This window comes from Rutidosis leptorrhynchoides, chromosome 1, assembly GCF_046630445.1.
Source record: "Rutidosis leptorrhynchoides isolate AG116_Rl617_1_P2 chromosome 1, CSIRO_AGI_Rlap_v1, whole genome shotgun sequence".
NCBI classification, from domain to species: Eukaryota; Viridiplantae; Streptophyta; class Magnoliopsida; order Asterales; family Asteraceae; genus Rutidosis; species Rutidosis leptorrhynchoides.
The window spans coordinates 332,918,477-332,924,130 of record NC_092333.1 but is presented as its reverse complement, the minus strand read 5'-3'; the positions used below and the strand labels follow the sequence as shown (position 1 = coordinate 332,924,130).

The following is a 5,654-nucleotide window of genomic DNA, read 5'->3' as shown; positions in this document are numbered from 1 at the left end:
CTCTTGTAACTTTTAGACGTTTCTCATCAATAAATTGAACCTCTTGGATTGTACTTTGTACTTTTTAGCGTTTTGGTCATTTGCGTCTTCAATACGTTGAATCTGTCTTTTGTCTTCACCTTTTATTATTTAAATGAATATCACTTATAAATAGAACAATTGCAACCAAAAGCTTGTCTTTCTTGAAGGATAATGCTATGAAATATATGTTCGTTTTTAGCATTATCACTCCTACCACAACAACTATTCTTATACGGAGACCGACTATACAATTTTCACCGATAAAAGTGTGAGGATTGTGAATTTTTATGCACACTTTTGAGTGTGACGGTATGAGATATTACTCACGTTGAAAATTATGAGGATTTACATATATCTACTCACATCTACAAATGTGGATATTTATATATCTTACTCACATTTAAATATGTGAGTTACGTATGGGAATGCCTTACGTTTCTTTATTCACAATTCAACAAGTGACAATTTTATTTGCATCCGGAAACGTTAATCCTTTTTAGCAAAACACGTATTTTCACACTTGCAAATGTGTAAACAATTGAACATTAATTGTGAGCATTCGTAATTTTACTTTCACGATTTCATAAGGTGTGAAGAAAAATGCGTGAGGAATTGATAAATTTGTTATATATATATATATATATATATATATATATATATATATATATATATATATATATATATATATATATATATATATAATAAAGTCAACTTTTGCTAATCAATTTTAAAAAAATTTGAATGGAGAAAAAATGGCGATTAGATTAAAAAGAATCTCACAACATCAACCATTAGATAATATGATCACTCAAGAATGGTCTCTCTCCTCCATCTCTATCGTTTATTGTCAAAATTACTCTCATGCCTTACATAATGAATATACGGGGGTCTACATTTTTATTTACTATTCTCATTCTCAATATCGAAAAGAAAAAAAGAAAAACACTTCACGGTAATCACAAACATCAAATTAGGGTTCTTAGGTGCAATCCAATTTGAATTGGCAAAACAATTACCAGCGAACATAAACACACTTCGCGATAAGAATCGATTATTCACAAACATCAATCAAATTACTAGCAGCAGCGAAATGGTAAAAGAAATAGGGTTCACGATTACGGTTCTTAGGTTGCAATCAGTAATCTAAAATGCTTCTTCCCGTTTCAAAATCAAATTCGGGTTCGTAGGGTGCAATCGATTTGAATTAGTATCACTGATGTGATACCATAGTTTCCGATAATTAGACTGGACAAAAACACGATGAAGATATGTCTGTCTCCTGGCTGAAAAAAAGGATAGGTTTCTATATTTTTTGTTAAAACCCTAATACTACTCTTTGATTTTTTACTGTTTTAAGCTATTATGATATTAATACAGATTATTAATTGTGGGTTTTTGGTTCTTATGTATAGGTCGCTTGCACATATTACCCACAATCAATAAATTTAGGTGTGAAGCATCCGTATCAGACTACATCCCATAAAAATTACTGTAAATTGGTACTTTCTATTCATAAACTTATAATATTTGTACTTTTAACAAATACATTCGAAAACGTTTGAGGAGTCTAACTTGCAGGCGGACTAGATGGTTTAAAACGTTTGAGGAGTCTAACTTGATATCATGATTAATGGAACTGTTCAGACAGGTATAAAATTTTACGAACAATATAATGCAATATGCAGGTTCAATTTCTATTTTTTTTCTATAGTTAGAGATTAGTTTTTATGTGTAGAGGTTGCAACCAATGAAGCAAGAGAGCTGCAATAGAACTAACTAACAACACTGATGCAAGAGAAGTAACTTACGTGCATTCTTGATATTGCAGTAGCTGTCAGAACTATGCGTCATGCGCCACAACATTCAGCTGTTCCGCCACAACATTCAGCTGTTCCTTCAGGTAGAATTAACCTCTCTATATTTTAAAGTTTATAAGCGTCTTCATTTTTCACCCACTTATTCAGGTAGAAATTAGAAATTACTTACAAAGACTATCTATTATTTGGGTACAAAGCGCGGGTTGTAGATATTTAGAATTCTAAATTATGAGTTCGGAATGCAGGACGGGTGACTATCCTTTTCTATTAATAGTATACAATTATTGGAAAATAGTGTATTGAGTTAACCTAACTCGATCTACGCAAAAGTCTGTTGTAAAGACAGTACCCAGATAATCTAACATGTCCATTTGACCACCTCTAGCTATAGTATTAAGTATGGTTAGCATTAGTACAAAAATTCACTTTTGTTTGTCTGATTAAATTCCAATTGAATCGTGAGTTTTTCATTAACTTACTTACTTTAATATTCATTGCAGATATGCCAAAATCACGCTGTTGTGTCAATCCATCGTTAACTGGTGCTTTAACAAACCAAGGAATGTATAATTCAAATTTTAATACATCTTTTCACACATGTGTAAACTTGAAAAGGTCAATTTGAGTTTACCTATATTATCTATCCGTTTTTCCTTTTTATAGTACAAATCATATCACACTTGCTTTTAATAATGTTGATTACTTGGTTGTTGAGATTATAGATGTTTGTTGAGAGATATTGGTGCAGGTGCATTTCTACTTTTAGAACTGCACGGCATTTTATTTTCCTACATTGTAAGAGATCGAGAACACTTTATGAAAGCAAAATCTCTCATTTCTTTTATTTCAGGCACCAACCGGCTGGACAGTTTTAGGTAACTTGGTTGATGTTGGATTATGTGAGAATAACATAGCTCTAGAATTGGTAAAACCTTCTTTCTTTGTTTTAGAGTTTAAACCACGAAGTCATAACTGTTGTATGAGAGAGTTTTAAACATTATAGGCTATATTGTACATTTACCTTTCCTGCATTAGTTCAAATTAGAATATCATATATGTTCTAAAACAAATGCCTACCCACTGCATTGTATAAATAGGTGTGATCGATTGACCTTAGTTTTGGGTCGATATGGGTTTGGGTTGAAGTACATACAGTTTTTATACTTATGATAACAAAATATTGTCAATAGGCTTGCAAACCTAAATATATTATATATTAGTATTAAATAACAAAAAGGATATTGTCTGCAATAAAACTATTGATTTAATTTATGACTTCAGAATTGTCATACATTTTTGACCCAGTCCCTATTTACCTAATTAGATCGTTTTCATACGTTGGAGTAAGAAACACACTTAACCCGTATTAACACCATTTCATGGTTAAATGGGTCAAAATTGCACATTATTTTTATACTGTATTATGCAGTTTATATCGGCATTGGGATGCCTAATTTGAGGTTAGTAAATTTCGTATTTGTGTACTCAACTTCATTATATTGTAAGGTTACAGTTTGATGGAAGCGAAAGGCATGCATTTGGTTTAAAGAAACTGGATCGATGAAGGTAATTATTGGGTGTATTCCGAATCTTCAAGGTATAATTTAATAATACTTTCATTATTTTAATTTGACGTGTTTTATGTGTAGATATATTTTTAAGTCAATCGTAACTTCTAAAATTGATGTTCTTTATTTCTTATGATGTAAATGTGTTGGAAGCTATATTTGTTATGATAAGATCCGTACGAGTTTTTAGATAAACAGATTGCAGGCCAGTTAAACGTGGTATATGTGCCCATGGAAAAACTTGCTTTAAATGGGCTAGCCATAATCTATTGATGCAAGTCTATAGTTTCCATCACAAGTTGCCAATATGATACATTTATGAAGGTGAGACTTCTTTATATACAATCTAGGATTATCAGAAGCCAAAATCTGGGTGCAACGGAAAACCAATGAAGATGAAGTCGGAATGGAGCTACACGGTGCTTAGTATTAGCAAATGAATTGCATTAATATTGTATGGTACGATGCAGATGGTGATGGTTTTCGTGATCTTATTCATGTATGGAAGATGCCGACTAACAAACAATTTCAATTCGAATTTTTCTGTCAACATTTTAATTTGTAGTGTTGTCAGCTTCTATTAATAGAATCGCGAATATTGAGTTGTATATCTGGTACGAAATGTTGTCAAGTAGGTGATTTATTATATGTTGAAACATTATTTCCATATAGTGCAATTTGTAGACCATTTACAATATTAGTATATTAGTTTTTAAATGTTGTTCTGTCATCTTTGTAATCCTGGATTAGATGATGTTGTAAACTGGCAATTTCAATCCATTTAAACATGAATGGGTCATTTGGTTTTGTGTTTATGTCAAATGGCCCAGGTGAAAAACTCAACTCAAAATGGCTCCAACATCTCAAAGGTAACCCAAAGTCTACAAAATGCACACAATTCTATATTGTTTTGTAATCATTTTGCTCATTGTTCCTTTTCTTTTTGGCACAAATCAGAATGAACTAATTTATAGCAACACTGTTTTTATATAAAAACGAATGGTCTTATGCACTTATAAAATGAATATACGATCGTGAACCATAACGGCTCTGTACAACACGAACCACAACGTATCAAATTACTAAAGTTTGATGAATTACATTGATACCCATACTAATAAAATCAGTTACAAACCGAATTACAAAGTACCCCATGCTAATAAAATGAGTTACAAACCAAATATTATTAGGCTTGGCATATTCCGTTACATTATTTTATTATTTAAACTAATAATAAAAGTTTTTATGTACAATCCCGCGAAATCGCGGGTTATAAGCTTGTATATATATATATATATATATATATATATATATATATATATATATATATATATATATATATATATATATATATATATATATATATATATATATATATATATATATATTGGTAGGATCAAGAGGGAAGTAACCATTCGGGGAGAAGCGGGGGGAAGCAAAAACTTTTTTTTTTTTTTTCGTTTTTTGAAAAAACTTTGTTCACGAACATTATAGATGAGATGAAAATATGAACATTTAGTATAGACACTTTGTGATAAATGTTTTTATTTTGGCGGGAAAACGCTCGAAGAAGTAATATATAACAATTATCGTGTTTTTCGAGCGTATTTTGAGGTTTTAGCTTTTGGGTTTTAGATATTAGAGTTTAGATATTAGGGTTTATAGGGTTTAGATATTAGGGTTTAGAAATTTAGGGTTTAAGGTTTAGATTTAGGGTTTAGATTTAGGATTTAGATTGAGTTTTTAACACGAACGGTTTAGAGTTTAGAGTTTAGGGTTTAGGGTTTAGGGTTTGGTGTTTTGGGTTTATGGAATAAACCCAAAACACCAAATCCTAAACCCTAAACTCTAAATCGGGCTAAATTTTACTTCACAAAACATGAAAAAAAAACGTTCATATTCTTCACGAACAATATTATCTTGAATGTTATTTTTGTCGATCGTTTTCCCGCCTAAATAATAACATTCATCACGAAGTGTCTCTTCTAAATGTTCATATTTTCGTGTGATCTTGATGCCGGAAAAAAAAAAAATTTCAAAAAAATTTCAAAAAAACAAAAAAATTTGCTTCCCCCGCTTCCCCCCGATTGGTTACTTCCCCATTGATCTTGCCTATATATATATATATATATATATATATATATATATATATATATATATGTGTGTGTGTGTGTGTGTGTGTGGCAAATTACATAAAAAGCTAACATATTTTACATGTTTTTCTATTTTCGATATTCTATTTTATTGT

General features: G+C 30.7%; 1 long non-coding RNA gene across 4 annotated transcripts; it reads left to right on the top strand.

Annotated features, from left to right (window-relative positions):
• The first annotated feature begins 919 nt into the window (after positions 1-919).
• On the top strand, positions 920-4,087 carry LOC139870308 (uncharacterized). 4 transcript variants are annotated; one of them, XR_011766536.1, is made up of 5 exons: positions 920-1,320; positions 1,434-1,520; positions 1,600-1,669; positions 1,757-1,921; positions 2,339-4,087. It is a non-coding gene; the product is annotated as an uncharacterized lncRNA (long non-coding RNA). The 4 variants fall into 4 exon arrangements; XR_011766538.1 differs by having other exon boundaries at positions 920-1,520; positions 2,339-2,763; positions 3,352-4,087; XR_011766535.1 differs by having other exon boundaries at positions 920-1,520.
• Positions 4,088-5,654: the final 1,567 nt, after the last annotated feature.